The following is an 18,296-nucleotide window of genomic DNA, read 5'->3' as shown; positions in this document are numbered from 1 at the left end:
TCACAGACCCGGCGAGACCGGGGGCATTGTTCACAGACCTGGCGAGACCAGGGGCATTGTTCACAGATCCGGCAAGACCGGGGACATTGGTCACAGACCCGCGAGACCGAGGGCATTGTTCACAGACCCGGTGAGACCGGGGGCATTGTTCACAGACCTGGCGAGACCGGGGGCATTGTTCACAGACCCGGCGAGACCGGGGGCATTGATCACAGACCCGGCGAGACCGGAGACATTGTTCACAGACCCGGCGAGACCGGGGGCATTGTTCACAGACCCGCGAGACCGGGGGCATTGTTCACAGACCCGGTGAGACCGGGGGAATTGTTCACAGACCGGGGGCATTGTTCACAGACCCGGCGAGACCGGGGGCATTGTTCACAGACACGGCGAGACCGGGGGCATTGTTCACAGACCCGGCGAGACCGGGGGCATTGTTCACAGACCCGCGAGACCGGGGGCATTGTTCACAGACCCGGCGAGACCGGGGGCATTGTTCACAGACTGGGGGCATTGTTCACAGACCCGGCGAGACCGGGGGCATTGTTCACAGACGCGGCGAGACCGGGGGCATTGTTCACAGACCCGGCGAGACCGGGGGCATTGATCACAGACCCGGCGAGACCGGGGGCATTGTTCACAGACCCGGTGAGACCGGGGACATTGTTCACAGACCCGGCGAGACCGGGGGCATTGTTCACAGACCCGGCGAGACCGGGGGCATTGATCACAGACCCGGCGAGACCGGAGACATTGGTCACAGACCCGGCGAGACCGGGGGCATTGTTCACAGACCCGCGAGACCGGGAGCATTGTTCACAGACCCGGCGAGACCGGGGGAATTGTTCACAGACCGGGGGCATTGTTCACAGACCCAGCGAGACCGGGGGCATTGTTCACAGACCGGGGGCATTGTTCACAGACCCGGCGAGACCGGGGGCATTGTTCACAGACCCGGCGAGACCGGGGGTATTGTTCACAGACCCGCGAGACCGGGGGCATTGTTCACAGACCGGGGGCATTGTTCACAAACCCGGCGAGACCGGGGGTATTGTTCACAGACCCGCGAGACCGGGGGCATTGATCACAGACCCGGGGAGACCGGGGACATTGGTCACAGACCCGGCGAGACCGGGGGCATTGTTCACAGACCCGGCGAGACCGGGGGCATTGTTCACAGACCCGCGAGACTGGGGGCATTGTTCACAGACCCGGCGAGACCAGGGGCATTGTTCACAGGCCGGGGGCATTGTTCACAGGCCCGGCGAGACCGGGGGCATTGTTCACAGACCCGCGAGACCGGGGGCATTGTTCACAGACCCGGCGAGACCGGGGGCATTGTTCACAGACCGGGGGCATTGTTCACAGACCCGGCGAGACCGGGGGCATTGTTCACAGACCCGGCGAGACCGGGGGCATTGTTCACAGACCCGGCGAGACCAGGGGCATTGATCACAGACCCGGCGAGACCGGGGGCATTGTTCACAGACCCGGCGAGACCGGGGGCATTGTTCACAGACCCGGCGAGACCGGGGGTATTGTTCACAGACCCGCGAGACCGGGGGCATTGATCACAGACCCGGGGAGACCGGGGACATTGGTCAGAGACCCGGCGAGACCGGGGGCGTTGTTCACAGACACGGCGAGACCGGGGGCATTGTTCACAGACCCGCGAGACCGGGGGTATAGTTCACAGACCCGCGAGACCGGGGGCATTGTTCACAGACCCGGCGAGACCGGGGGCATTGTTCACAGACCCGGGGCATTGGTCACAGACCCGGCGAGACCGGGGGCATTGTTCACAGACTGGGGGCATTGTTCACAGACCCGGCGAGACCGGGGGCATTGTTCACAGACAGGGGGCATTGTTCACAGACCCGGCGAGACCGGGGGCATTTTTCACAGACCCGGAGAGACCCAGGGCATTGTTCACAGACCCGCGAGACCGGGGGCATTGTTCACAGACCGGGGGCATTGTTCACAGACCCGGCGAGACCGGGGGCATTGTTCACAGACCCGGCGAGACCGGGGGTATTGTTCACAGACCCGCGAGACCGGGGGCATTGTTCACAGACCGGGGGCATTGTTCACAAACCCGGCGAGACCGTGGGTATTGTTCACAGACCCGCGAGACCGGGGGCATTGATCACAGACCCGGCGAGACCGGGGACATTGGTCACAGACCCGGCGAGACCGGGGGCATTGTTCACAGACCCGGCGAGACCGGGGGCATTGTTCACAGACCCGCGAGACTGCGGGCATTGTTCACAGACCCGGCGAGACCAGGGGCATTGTTCACAGGCCGGGGGCATTGTTCACAGACCCGGCGAGACCGGGGGCATTGTTCACAGACCCGCGAGACCGGGGGCATTGTTCATAGACCCGGCGAGACCAGGGGCATTGATCACAGACCCGGCGAGACCGGGGGCATTGTTCACAGACCCGGCGAGACCGGGGGCATTGTTCACAGACCCGGCGAGACCGGGGGTATTGTTCACAGACCCGCGAGACCGGGGGCATTGATCACAGACCCGGCGAGACCGGGGACATTGGTCACAGACCCGGCGAGACCGGGGGCATTGTCCACAGTCCCGGCGAGACTGGGGGCATTGTTCACAGACCTGCGAGACTGGGGGCATTGTTCACAGACCCGGCGAGACCGGGGGCATTGTTCACAGACCGGGGGCATTGTTCACAGACCCGGCGAGACCGGGGGCATTGTTCACAGACCCGCGAGACCGGGGGCATTGTTCACAGACCCGGCGAGACCGGGGGCATTGTTCACAGACCGGGGGCATAGTTCACAGACCCGGCGAGACTGGGGGCATTGTTCACAGGCCCGGCGAGACCGGGGGCATTGTTCACAGACCCGGCGAGACCAGGGGCACTGTTCACAGATCCGGCAAGACCGGGGACATTGGTCACAGACCGCGAGACCGGGGGCATTGTTCACAGACCCGGTGAGACCAGGGGCATTGTTCACAGACCTGGCGAGACCGGGGGCATTGTTCACATACCCGGCGAGACCGGGGGCATTGATCACAGACCCGGCGAGACCGGAGACATTGTTCACAGACCCGGCGAGACCGGGGGCATTGTTCACAGACCCGCGAGACCGGGGGCATTGTTCACAGACCCGGCGAGACCGGGGGAATTGTTCACAGACCGGGGGCATTGTTCACAGACCCGGCGAGACCGGGGGCATTGTTCACAGACACGGCGAGACCGGTGGCATTGTTCACAGACCCGGCGAGACCGGGGGCATTGTTCACAGACCCGCGAGACCGGGGGCATTGTTCACAGACCCGGCGAGACCGGGGGCATTGTTCACAGACCGGGGGCATTGTTCACAGACCCGGCGAGACCGGGGGCATTGTTCACAGACCCGGCGAGACCGGGGGCATTGTTCACAGACCCGGCGAGACCGGGGGCATTGATCACAGACCCGGCGAGACCGGGGGCATTGTTCACAGACCCGCGAGACCGGGGGCATTGTTCACAGACCCGGTGAGACGGGGGACATTGTTCACAGACCCGGCGAGACCGGGGGCATTGTTCACAGACCCGGCGAGACCGGGGGCATTGATCAAAGACCCGGCGAGACCGGAGACATTGGTCACAGACCCGGCGAGACCGGGGGCATTGTTCACAGACCCGCGAGACCGGGGGCATTGTTCACAGACCCAGCGAGACCGGGGGCATTGTTCACAGACCGGGGGCATTGTTCACAGACCCGGCGAGACCGGGGGCATTGTTCACAGACCCGGCGAGACCGGTGGTATTGTTCACAGACCCGCGAGACCGGGGGCATTGTTCACAGACCGGGGGCATTGTTCACAAACCCGGCGAGACCGGGGGTATTGTTCACAGACCCGCGAGACCGGGGGCATTGATCACAGACCCGGCGAGACCGGGGACATTGGTCACAGACCCGGCGAGACCGGGGGCATTGTTCACAGACCCGGCGAGACCGGGGGCATTGTTCACAGACCCGCGAGACTGGGGGCATTGTTCACAGACCCGGCGAGACCAGCGGCATTGTTCACAGGCCGGGGGCATTGTTCACAGACCCGGCGAGACCGGGGGCATTGTTCACAGACCCGCGAGACCGGGGGCATTGTTCACAGACCCGGCGAGACCGGGGGCATTGTTCACAGACCGGGGGCATTGTTCACAGACCCGGCGAGACCGGGGGCATTGTTCACAGACCCGGCGAGACCGGTGGGCATTGTTCACAGACCCGGCGAGACCAGGGGCATTGATCACAGACCCGGCGAGACCGGGGGCATTGTTCACAGACCCGCCATGACCGGGGGCATTGTTCACAGACCCGGCGAGACCGGGGGAATTGTTCACAGACCGGGGGCATTGTTCACAGACCCGGCGAGACCAGGGGCATTGATCACAGACCCGGCGAGACCGGGGGCATTGTCCACAGTCCCGGCGAGACTGGGGGCATTGTTCACAGACCTGCGAGACTGGGGGCATTGTTCACAGACCCGGCGAGACCGGGGGCATTGTTCACAGACCGGGGGCATTGTTCACAGACCCGGCGAGACCGGGGGCATTGTTCACAGACCCGCGAGACCGGGGGCATTGTTCACAGACCCGGCGAGACCGGGGGCATTGTTCACAGACCGGGGGCATAGTTCACAGACCCGGCGAGACTGGGGGCATTGTTCACAGGCCCGGCGAGACCGGGGGCATTGTTCACAGACCCGGCGAGACCAGGGGCACTGTTCACAGATCCGGCAAGACCGGGGACATTGGTCACAGACCGCGAGACCGGGGGCATTGTTCACAGACCCGGTGAGACCAGGGGCATTGTTCACAGACCTGGCGAGACCGGGGGCATTGTTCACATACCCGGCGAGACCGGGGGCATTGATCACAGACCCGGCGAGACCGGAGACATTGTTCACAGACCCGGCGAGACCGGGGGCATTGTTCACAGACCCGCGAGACCGGGGGCATTGTTCACAGACCCGGCGAGACCGGGGGAATTGTTCACAGACCGGGGGCATTGTTCACAGACCCGGCGAGACCGGGGGCATTGTTCACAGACACGGCGAGACCGGTGGCATTGTTCACAGACCCGGCGAGACCGGGGGCATTGTTCACAGACCCGCGAGACCGGGGGCATTGTTCACAGACCCGGCGAGACCGGGGGCATTGTTCACAGACCGGGGGCATTGTTCACAGACCCGGCGAGACCGGGGGCATTGTTCACAGACCCGGCGAGACCGGGGGCATTGTTCACAGACCCGGCGAGACCGGGGGCATTGATCACAGACCCGGCGAGACCGGGGGCATTGTTCACAGACCCGCGAGACCGGGGGCATTGTTCACAGACCCGGTGAGACGGGGGACATTGTTCACAGACCCGGCGAGACCGGGGGCATTGTTCACAGACCCGGCGAGACCGGGGGCATTGATCAAAGACCCGGCGAGACCGGAGACATTGGTCACAGACCCGGCGAGACCGGGGGCATTGTTCACAGACCCGCGAGACCGGGGGCATTGTTCACAGACCCAGCGAGACCGGGGGCATTGTTCACAGACCGGGGGCATTGTTCACAGACCCGGCGAGACCGGGGGCATTGTTCACAGACCCGGCGAGACCGGTGGTATTGTTCACAGACCCGCGAGACCGGGGGCATTGTTCACAGACCGGGGGCATTGTTCACAAACCCGGCGAGACCGGGGGTATTGTTCACAGACCCGCGAGACCGGGGGCATTGATCACAGACCCGGCGAGACCGGGGACATTGGTCACAGACCCGGCGAGACCGGGGGCATTGTTCACAGACCCGGCGAGACCGGGGGCATTGTTCACAGACCCGCGAGACTGGGGGCATTGTTCACAGACCCGGCGAGACCAGCGGCATTGTTCACAGGCCGGGGGCATTGTTCACAGACCCGGCGAGACCGGGGGCATTGTTCACAGACCCGCGAGACCGGGGGCATTGTTCACAGACCCGGCGAGACCGGGGGCATTGTTCACAGACCGGGGGCATTGTTCACAGACCCGGCGAGACCGGGGGCATTGTTCACAGACCCGGCGAGACCGGTGGGCATTGTTCACAGACCCGGCGAGACCAGGGGCATTGATCACAGACCCGGCGAGACCGGGGGCATTGTTCACAGACCCGCCATGACCGGGGGCATTGTTCACAGACCCGGCGAGACCGGTGGTATTGTTCACAGACACGCGAGACCCGGGGCATTGATCACAGACCCGGGGAGACCGGGGACATTGGTCAGAGACCCGGCGAGACCGGGGGCATTGTTCACAGACACGGCGAGACCGGGGGCATTGTTCACAGACCCGCGAGACTGGGGGCATTGTTCACAGACCCGGCGAGACCGGGGGCATTGTTCACAGACCCGCGAGACCGGGGGTATAGTTCACAGACCCGCGAGACCGGGGGCATTGTACACAGACCCGGCGAGACCGGGGGCATTGTTCACAGACCCGGGGCATTGGTCACAGACCCGGCGAGACCGGGGGCATTGTTCACAGACCGGGGGCATTGTTCACAGACCCGGCGAGACCGGGGGCATTGTTCACAGACCGGGGGCATTGTTCACAGACCCGGCGAGACCGGGGGCATTATTCACAGACCCGGAGAGACCCAGGGCATTGTTCACAGACCCGCGAGACCGGGGGCATTGTTCACAGACCCGGCGAGACCGGGGGCATTGTTCACAGACCGGGGGCATTGTTCACAGACCCGCGAGACCGGGGGCATTGTTCACAGACCGGGGGCATTGTTCACAGACCCGGCGAGACCGGGGGCATTGTTCACAGACCCGGCGAGACCCGGGGTATTGTTCACAGACCCGCGAGACCGGGGGCATTGTTCACAGACCGGGGGCATTGTACACAAACCCGGCGAGACCGGGGGTATTGTTCACAGACCCGCGAGACCGGGGGCATTGATCACAGACCCGGCGAGACCAGGGACATTGGTCACAGGCCCGGCGAGACCGGGGGCATTGTTCACAGACCCGGCGAGACCGGGGGCATTGTTCACAGACCCGCGAGACTGGGGGCATTGTTCACAGACCCGGCGAGACCAGGGGCATTGTTCACAGGCCGGGGGCATTGTTCACAGACCCGGCGAGACCGGGGGCATTGATCACAGACCCGGCGAGACCGGAGACATTGGTCACAGACCCGGCGAGACCGGGGGCATTGTTCACAGACCCGCGAGACCGGGAGCATTGTTCACAGACCCGGCGAGACCGGGGGAATTGTTCACAGACCCAGCGAGACCGGGGGTATTGTTCACAGACCCGCGAGACCGGGGGCATTGTTCACAGACTGGGGGCATTGTTCACAAACCCGGCGAGACCGGGGGTATTGTTCACAGACCCGCGAGACCGGGGGCATTGATCACAGACCCGGGGAGACCGGGGACATTGGTCACAGACCCGGCGAGACCGGGGGCATTGTTCACAGACCCGGCGAGACCGGGGGCATTGTTCACAGACCCGCGAGACTGGGGGCATTGTTCACAGACCCGGCGAGACCAGGGGCATTGTTCACAGGCCGGGGGCATTGTTCACAGGCCCGGCGAGACCGGGGGCATTGTTCACAGTCCCGCGAGACCGGGGGCATTGTTCACAGACCCGGCGAGACCGGGGGCATTGTTCACAGACCGGGGGCATTGTTCACAGACCCGGCGAGACCGGGGGCATTGTTCACAGACCCGGCGAGACCGGGGGCATTGTTCACAGACCCGGCGAGACCAGGGGCATTGATCACAGACCCGGCGAGACCGGGGGCATTGTTCACAGACCCGGCGAGACCGGGGGCATTGTTCACAGACCCGGCGAGACCGGGGGTATTGTTCACAGACCCGCGAGACCGGGGGGCATTGATCACAGACCCGGGGAGACCGGGGACATTGGTCAGAGACCCGGCGAGACCGGGGGCGTTGTTCACAGACACGGCGAGACCGGGGGCATTGTTCACAGACCCGCGAGACCGGGGGTATAGTTCACAGACCCGCGAGTCCGGGGGCATTGTTCACAGACCCGGCGAGACCGGGGGCATTGTTCACAGACCCGGGGCATTGGTCACAGACCCGGCGAGACCGGGGGCATTGTTCAGAGACCGGGGGCATTGTTCACAGACCCGGCGAGACCGGGGGCATTGTTCACAGACCGGGGGCATTGTTCACAGACCCGGCGAGACCGGGGGCATTTTTCACAGACCCGGAGAGACCCAGGGCATTGTTCACAGACCCGCGAGACCGGGGGCATTGTTCACAGACCGGGGGCATTGTTCACAGACCCGGCGAGACCGGGGGCATTGTTCACAGACCCGGCGAGACCGGGGGTATTGTTCACAGACCCGCGAGACCGGGGGCATTGTTCACAGACCGGGGGCATTGTTCACAAACCCGGCGAGACCGTGGGTATTGTTCACAGACCCGCGAGACCGGGGGCATTGATCACAGACCCGGCGAGACCGGGGACATTGGTCACAGACCCGGCGAGACCGGGGGCATTGTTCACAGACCCGGCGAGACCGGGGGCATTGTTCACAGACCCGCGAGACTGCGGGCATTGTTCACAGACCCGGCGAGACCAGGGGCATTGTTCACAGGCCGGGGGCATTGTTCACAGACCCGGCGAGACCGGGGGCATTGTTCACAGACCCGCGAGACCGGGGGCATTGTTCATAGACCCGGCGAGACCAGGGGCATTGATCACAGACCCGGCGAGACCGGGGGCATTGTTCACAGACCCGGCGAGACCGGGGGCATTGTTCACAGACCCGGCGAGACCGGGGGTATTGTTCACAGACCCGCGAGACCGGGGGCATTGATCACAGACCCGGCGAGACCGGGGACATTGGTCACAGACCCGGCGAGACCGGGGGCATTGTCCACAGTCCCGGCGAGACTGGGGGCATTGTTCACAGACCTGCGAGACTGGGGGCATTGTTCACAGACCCGGCGAGACCGGGGGCATTGTTCACAGACCGGGGGCATTGTTCACAGACCCGGCGAGACCGGGGGCATTGTTCACAGACCCGCGAGACCGGGGGCATTGTTCACAGACCCGGCGAGACCGGGGGCATTGTTCACAGACCGGGGGCATAGTTCACAGACCCGGCGAGACTGGGGGCATTGTTCACAGACCGGGGGCATTGTTCACAGACCCGGCGAGACCAGGGGCACTGTTCACAGATCCGGCAAGACCGGGGACATTGGTCACAGACCGCGAGACCGGGGGCATTGTTCACAGACCCGGTGAGACCAGGGGCATTGTTCACAGACCTGGCGAGACCGGGGGCATTGTTCACATACCCGGCGAGACCGGGGGCATTGATCACAGACCCGGCGAGACCGGAGACATTGTTCACAGACCCGGCGAGACTCTCTCTCTTTTTCACAGACCCGCGAGACCGGGGGCATTGTTCACAGACCCGGCGAGACCGGGGGAATTGTTCACAGACCGGGGGCATTGTTCACAGACCCGGCGAGACCGGGGGCATTGTTCACAGACACGGCGAGACCGGTGGCATTGTTCACAGACCCGGCGAGACCGGGGGCATTGTTCACAGACCCGCGAGACCGGGGGCATTGTTCACAGACCCGGCGAGACCGGGGGCATTGTTCACAGACCGGGGGCATTGTTCACAGACCCGGCGAGACCGGGGGCATTGTTCACAGACCCGGCGAGACTGGGGGCATTGTTCACAGACCCGGCGAGACCGGGGGCATTGATCACAGACCCGGCGAGACCGGGGGCATTGTTCACAGACCCGCGAGACCGGGGGCATTGTTCACAGACCCGGTGAGACGGGGGACATTGTTCACAGACCCGGCGAGACCGGGGGCATTGTTCACAGACCCGGCGAGACCGGGGGCGTTGATCAAAGACCCGGCGAGACCGGAGACATTGGTCACAGACCCGGCGAGACCGGGGGCATTGTTCACAGACCCGCGAGACCGGGGGCATTGTTCACAGACCCGGCGAGACCGGGGGAATTGTTCACAGACCTGTGGCATTGTTCACAGACCCAGCGAGACCGGGGGCATTGTTCACAGACCGGGGGCATTGTTCACAGACCCGGCGAGACCGGGGGCATTGTTCACAGACCCGGCGAGACCGGTGGTATTGTTCACAGACCCGCGAGACCGGGGGCATTGTTCACAGACCGGGGGCATTGTTCACAAACCCGGCGAGACCGGGGGTATTGTTCACAGACCCGCGAGACCGGGGGCATTGATCACAGACCCGGCGAGACCGGGGACATTGGTCACAGACCCGGCGAGACCGGGGGCATTGTTCACAGACCCGGCGAGACCGGGGGCATTGTTCACAGACCCGCGAGACTGGGGGCATTGTTCACAGACCCGGCGAGACCAGGGGCATTGTTCACAGGCCGGGGGCATTGTTCACAGACCCGGCGAGACCGGGGGCATTGTTCACAGACCCGCGAGACCGGGGGCATTGTTCACAGACCCGGCGAGACCGGGGGCATTGTTCACAGACCGGGGGCATTGTTCACAGACCCGGCGAGACCGGGGGCATTGTTCACAGACCCGGCGAGACCGGGGGCATTGTTCACAGACCCGGCGAGACCAGGGGCATTGATCACAGACCCGGCGAGACCGGGGGCATTGTTCACAGACCCGGCGAGACCAGGGGCATTGATCACAGACCCGGCGAGACCGGGGGCATTGTTCACAGACCCGCCGTGACCGGGGGCATTGTTCACAGACCCGGCGAGACCGGGGGTATTGTTCACAGACACGCGAGACCGGGGGCATTGATCACAGACCCGGGGAGACCGGGGACATTGGTCAGAGACCCGGCGAGACCGGGGGCATTGTTCACAGACACGGCGAGACCGGGGGCATTGTTCACAGACCCGCGAGACTGGGGGCATTGTTCACAGACCCGGCGAGACCGGGGGCATTGTTCACAGACCCGCGAGACCGGGGGTATAGTTCACAGACCCGCGAGACCGGGGGCATTGTTCACAGACCCGGCGAGACCGGGGGCATTGTTCACAGACCCGGGGCATTGGTCACAGACCCGGCGAGACCGGGGGCATTGTTCACAGACCGGGGGCATTGTTCACAGACCCGGCGAGACCGGGGGCATTGTTCACAGACCGGGGGCATTGTTCACAGACCCGGCGAGACCGGGGGCATTTTTCACAGACCCGGAGAGACCCAGGGCATTGTTCACAGACCCGCGAGACCGGGGGCATTGTTCACAGACCCGGCGAGACCGGGGGCATTGTTCACAGACCGGGGGCATTGTTCACAGACCCGCGAGACCGGGGGCATTGTTCACAGACCGGGGGCATTGTTCACAGACCCGGCGAGACCGGGGGCATTGTTCACAGACCCGGCGAGACCGGGGGTATTGTTCACAGACCCGCGAGACCGGGGGCATTGTTCACAGACCGGGGGCATTGTTCACAAACCCGGCGAGACCGGGGGTATTGTTCACAGACCCGCGAGACCGGGGGCATTGATCACAGACCCGGCGAGACCGGGGACATTGGTCACAGGCCCGGCGAGACCGGGGGCATTGTTCACAGACCCGGCGAGACCGGGGGCATTGTTCACAGACCCGCGAGACTGGGGGCATTGTTCACAGACCCGGCGAGACCAGGGGCATTGTTCACAGGCCGGGGGCATTGTTCACAGACCCGGCGAGACCGGGGGCATTGTTCACAGACCCGCGAGACCGGGGGCATTGTTCATAGACCCGGCTAGACCAGGGGCATTGATCACAGACCCGGCGAGACCGGGGGCATTATTCACAGACCCGGCGAGACCGGGGGCATTGTTCACAGACCCGGCAAGACCGGGGGTATTGTTCACAGACCCGCGAGACCGGGGGCATTGATCACAGACCCGGCGAGACCGGGGACATTGGTCACAGACCCGGCGAGACCGGGGGCATTGTCCACAGACCCGGCGAGACCGGGGGCATTGTTCACAGACCTGCGAGACTGGGGGCATTGCTCACAGACCCGGCGAGACCGGGGGCATTGTTCACAGAACGGGGGCATTGTTCACAGACCCGGCGAGACCGGGGGCATTGTTCACAGACCCGGCGAGACCGGGGGCATTGTTCACAGACCCGCGAGACCGGGGGCATTGTTCACAGACCCGGTGAGACCGGGGACATTGTTCACAGACCCGGCGAGACCGGGGGCATTGTTCACAGACCTGGCGAGACCGGGGGCATTGATCACAGACCCGGCGAGACCGGAGACATTGGTCACAGACCCGGCGAGACCGGGGGCATTGTTCACAGACCCGGGGCATTGGTCACAGACCCGGCGAGACCGGGGGCATTGTTCACAGACCGGGGGCATTGTTCACAGACCCGCGAGACCGGGGGCATTGTTCACAGACCGGGGGCATTGTTCACAGACCCGGCGAGACCGGGGGTATTGTTCACAGACCCGCGAGACCGGGGGCATTGTTCACAGACCGGGGGCATTGTTCACAGACCCGGCGAGACCGGGGGCATTGTTCACAGACCCGCGAGACCGGGGGCATTGTTCACAGACCCGGCGAGACCGGGGGCATTGTTCACAGACCGGGGGCATTGTTCACAGACCCGGCGAGACCAGGGGCATTGATCACAGACCCGGCGAGACCGGGGGCATTGTTCACAGACCCGGCGAGACCGGGGGCATTGTTCACAGACCGGGGGCATTGTTCACAGACCCGGCGAGACCGGTGGCATTGTTCACAGAACCGCGAGACCGGAGACATTGGTCACAGACCCGGCGAGACCGGGGGCATTGGTCACAGACCCGCGAGACCGGGGGCATTGTTCACAGACCCGGCGAGACCGGGGGAATTGTTCACAGACCGGGGGCATTGTTCACAGACCCAGCGAGACCGGGGGCATTGTTCACAGACCGGGGGCATTGTTCACAGACCCGGCGAGACCGGGGGCATTGTTCACAGACCCGGCGAGACCGGGGGCTTTGTTCACAGACCCGGCGAGACCAGGGGCATTGATCACAGACCCGGCGAGACCGGGGGCATTGTTCACAGACCCGGCGTGACCGGGGGCATTGTTCACAGACCCGGCGAGACCGGGGGTATTGTTCACAGACACGCGAGACCGGGGGCATTGATCACAGACCCGGGGAGACCGGGGACATTGGTCAGAGACCCAGCGAGACCGGGGGCATTGTTCACAGACACGGCGAGACCGGGGGCATTGTTCACAGACCCGCGAGACTGGGGGCATTGTTCACAGACCCGGCGAGACCGGGGGCATTGTTCACAGACCGGGGGCATTGTTCACAGACCCGGCGAGACCGGGGGCATTGTTCACTGACCCGCGAGACCGGGGGTATAGTTCACAGACCCGCGAGACCGGGGGCATTGTTCACAGACCCGGCGAGACCGAGGGCATTGTTCACAGACCCGGGGCATTGGTCACAGACCCGGCGAGACCGGGGGCATTGTTCACAGACCGGGGGCATTGTTCACAGACCCGGCGAGACCGGGGGCATTGTTCACAGACCGGGGGCATTGTTCACAGACCCGGCGAGACCGGGGGCATTTTTCACAGACCCGGAGAGACCCAGGGCATTGTTCACAGACCCGCGAGACCGGGGGCATTGTTCACAGACCCGGCGAGACCGGGGGCATTGTTCACAGACCGGGGGCATTGTTCACAGACCCGCGAGACCGGGGGCATTGTTCACAGACCGGGGGCATTGTTCACAGACCCGGCGAGACCGGGGGTATTGTTCACAGACCCGCGAGACCGGGGGCATTGTTCACAGACCGGGGGCATTGTTCACAGACCCGGCGAGACCGGGGGCATTGTTCACAGACCCGCGAGACCGGGGGCATTGTTCATAGACCCGGCGAGACCAGGGGCATTGATCACAGACCCGGCGTGACCGGGGGCATTGTTCACAGACCCGGCGAGACCGGGGGCATTGTTCACAGACCCGGCGAGACCGGGGGTATTGTTCACAGACCCGCGAGACCGGGGGCATTGATCACAGACCCGGTGAGACCGGGGACATTGGTCACAGACCCGGCGAGACCGGGGGCATTGTCCACAGACCCGGCGAGACCGGGGGCATTGTTCACAGACCTGCGAGACTGGGGGCATTGTTCACAGACCCGGCGAGACCGGGGGCATTGTTCACAGACCGGGGGCATTGTTCACAGACCCGGCGAGACCGGTGGCATTGTTCACAGACCCGCGAGACTGGGGGCATTGTTCACAGACCCGGCGAGACCGGGGGCATTGTTCACAGACCGGGGGCATTGTTCACAGACCCGGCGAGACTGGGGGCATTGTTCACAGGCCCGGCGAGACCGGGGGCATTGTTCACAGACCCGGCGAGACCAGGGGCATTGTTCACAGATCCGGCAAGACCGGGGACATTGGTCACAGACCGCGAGACCGGGGGCATTGTTCACAGACCCGGTGAGACCGGGGGCATTGTTCACAGACCTGGCGAGACCGGGGGCATTGTTCACAGACCCGGCGAGACCGGGGGCATTGATCACAGACCCGGCGAGACCGGAGACATTGTTCACAGACCCGGCGAGACTGGGGGCATTGTTCACAGACCCGCGAGACCGGGGGCATTGTTCACATACCCGGCGAGACCGGGGGAATTGTTCACAGACCGGGGGCATTGTTCACAGACCCGGCGAGACCGGGGGCATTGTTCACAGACACGGCGAGACCGGGGGCATTGTTCACAGACCCGGCGAGACCGGGGGCATTGTTCACAGACCCGCGAGACCGGGGGCATTGATCACAGACCCGGCGAGACCGGGGGCATTGTTCACAGACCGGGGGCATTGTTCACAGACCCGGCGAGACCGGGGGCATTGTTCACAGACCCGGCGAGACCGGGGGCATTGTTCACAGACCCGGCGAGACCGGGGGCATTGATCACAGACCCGGCGAGACCGGGGGCATTGTTCACAGACCCGGCGAGACCGGTGGCATTGTTCACAGACCCGCGAGACCGGGGGCATTGTCCACAGACCCGGTGAGACCGGGGACATTGTTCACAGACCCGGCGAGACCGGGGGCATTGTTCACAGACCCGGCGAGACCGGGGGCATTGATCACAGACCCGGCGAGACCGGAGACATTGGTCACAGACCCGGCGAGACCGGGGGCATTGTTCACAGACCCGCGAGACCGGGGGCATTGTTCACAGACCCGGCGAGACCGGGGGAATTGTTCACAGACCGGGGGCATTGTTCACAGACCCAGCGAGACCGGGGGCATTGTTCACAGACCGGGGGCATTGTTCACAGACCCGGCGAGACCGGGGGCATTGTTCACAGACCCGGCGAGACCGGGGGTATTGTTCACAGACCAGCGAGACCGGGGGCATTGTTCACAGACCGGGGGCATTGTTCACAAACCCGGCGAGACCGGGGGTATTGTTCACAGACCCGCGAGACCGGGGGCATTGATCACAGACCCGGCGAGACCGGGGACATTGGTCACAGACCCGGCGAGACCGGGGGCATTGTTCACAGACCCGGCGAGACCGGGGGCATTGTTCACAGACCCGCGAGACTGGGGGCATTGTTCACAGACCCGGCGAGACCAGGGGCATTGTTCACAGGCCGGGGGCATTGTTCACAGACCCGGCGAGACCGGGGGCATTGTTCACAGACCCGCGAGACCGGGGGCATTGTTCACAGACCCGGCGAGACCGGGGGCATTGTTCACAGACCGGGGGCATTGTTCACAGACCCGGCGAGACCGGGGGCATTGTTCACAGACCCGGCGAGACCGGGGGCATTGTTCACAGACCCGGCGAGACCAGGGGCATTGATCACAGACCCGGCGAGACCGGGGGCATTGTTCACAGACCCGGCGAGACCGGGGGCATTGTTCACAGACCGGGGGCATTGTTCACAGACCCAGCGAGACTGGGGGCATTGTTCACAGACCCGGCGAGACCGGGGGCATTGTTCACAGACCTGGCGAGACCAGGGGCATTGTTCACAGATCCGGCAAGACCGGGGGCATTGTTCACAGACCCGCGAGACCGGGGGCATTGTTCACAGACCTGGCGAGACCGGGGGCATTGTTCACAGACCCGGCGAGACCGGGGGCATTGATCACAGACCCGGCGAGACCGGAGACATTGTTCACAGACCCGGCGAGACCGGGGGCATTTTTCACAGACCCGCGAGACCGGGGGCATTGTTCACAGACCCGGCGAGACCGGGGGAATTGTTCACAGACCGGGGGCATTGTTCACAGACCCGGCGAGACCGGGGGCATTGTTCACAGACACGGCGAGACCGGGGGCATTGTTCACAGACCCGGCGAGACCGGGGGCATTGTTCACAGACCCGCGAGACCGGGGGCATTGTTCACAGACCCGGCGAGACCGGGGGCATTGTTCACAGACCGGGGGCATTGCTCACAGACCCGGCGAGACCGGGGGCATTGTTCACAGACGCGGCGAGACCGGGGGCATTGTTCACAGACCCGGCGAGACCGGGGGCATTGATCACAGACCCGGCAAGACCGGGGGCATTGTTCACAGACCCGGCGAGACCGGGGGCATTGTTCACAGACCCGCGAGACCGGGGGCATTGTTCACAGACCCGGTGAGACCGGGGACATTGTTCACAGACCCGGCGAGACCGGAGGCATTGTTCACAGACCCGGCGAGACCGGGGGCATTGATCACAGACCCGGCGATACCGGAGACATTGGTCACAGACCCGGCGAGACCGGAGGCATTGTTCACAGACCCGCGAGACCGGGGGCATTGTTCACAGGCCCGCGAGACCGGGGGCATTGTTCACAGACCCGGCGAGACCGGGGGCATTGTTCACAGACCGGGGGCATTGTTCACAGACCCGGCGAGACCGGGGGCATTGTTCACAGACGCGGCGAGACCGGGGGCATTGTTCACAGACCCGGCGAGACCGGGGGCATTGATCACAGACCCGGCGAGACCGGGGGCATTGTTCACAGACCCGGCGAGACCGGGGGCATTGTTCACAGACCCGCGAGACCGGGGGCATTGTTCACAGACCCGGTGAGACCGGGGACATTGTTCACAGACCCGCGAGACTGGGGGCATTGTTCACAGACCCGGCGAGACCGGGGGCATTGTTCACAGACCCGCGAGACCGGGGGCATTGTTCACAGACCCGCGAGACCGGGGGTATTGTTCACAGACCCGCGAGACCGGGGGCATTGTTCACAGACCGGGGGCATTGTTCACAGACCCGGCGAGACCGGGGGCATTGTTCACAGACCCGCGAGACCGGGGGCATTGTTCATAGACCCGGCGAGACCAGGGGCATTGATCACAGACCCGGCGAGACCGGGGGCATTGTTCACAGACCCGGCGAGACCGGGGGCATTGTTCACAGACCGGGGGCATTGTTCACAGACCCGGCGAGACCGGTGGCATTGTTCACAGAACCGCGAGACCGGAGACATTGGTCACAGACCCGGCGAGACCGGGGGCATTGGTCACAGACCCGCGAGACCGGGGGCATTGTTCACAGACCCGGCAAGACCGGGGGAATTGTTCACAGACCGGGGGCATTGTTCACAGACCCAGCGAGACCGGGGGCATTGTTCACAGACCGGGGGCATTGTTCACAGACCCGGCGAGACCGGGGGCATTGTTCACAGACCCGGCGAGACCGGGGGCTTTGTTCACAGACCCGGCGAGACCATGGGCATTGATCACAGACCCGGCGAGACCGGGGGCATTGTTCACAGACCCGGCGTGACCGGGGGCATTGTTCACAGACCCGGCGAGACCGGGGGTATTGTTCACAGACACGCGAGACCGGGGGCATTGATCACAGACCCGGGGAGACCGGGGACATTGGTCAGAGACCCAGCGAGACCGGGGCCATTGTTCACAGACACGGCGAGACCGGGGGCATTGTTCACAGACCCGCGAGACTGGGGGCATTGTTCACAGACCCGGCGAGACCGGGGGCATTGTTCACAGACCGGGGGCATTGTTCACAGACCCGGCGAGACCGGGGGCATTGTTCACTGACCCGCGAGACCGGGGGTATAGTTCACAGACCCGCGAGACCGGGGGCATTGTTCACAGACCCGGCGAGACCGAGGGCATTGTTCACAGACCCGGGGCATTGGTCACAGACCCGCCGAGACCGGGGGCATTGTTCACAGACCGGGGGCATTGTTCACAGACCCGGCGAGACCGGGGGCATTGTTCACAGACCGGGGGCATTGTTCACAGACCCGGCGAGACCGGGGGCATTTTTCACAGACCCGGAGAG

The sequence above is a fragment of the Somniosus microcephalus genome, chromosome 8, assembly GCF_052327205.1.
Source record: "Somniosus microcephalus isolate GS21.2 chromosome 8, FLI_Smic_1.0, whole genome shotgun sequence".
NCBI lineage: Eukaryota > Metazoa > Chordata > Chondrichthyes > Squaliformes > Somniosidae > Somniosus > Somniosus microcephalus.
This window is presented reverse-complemented; position numbering follows the sequence as displayed.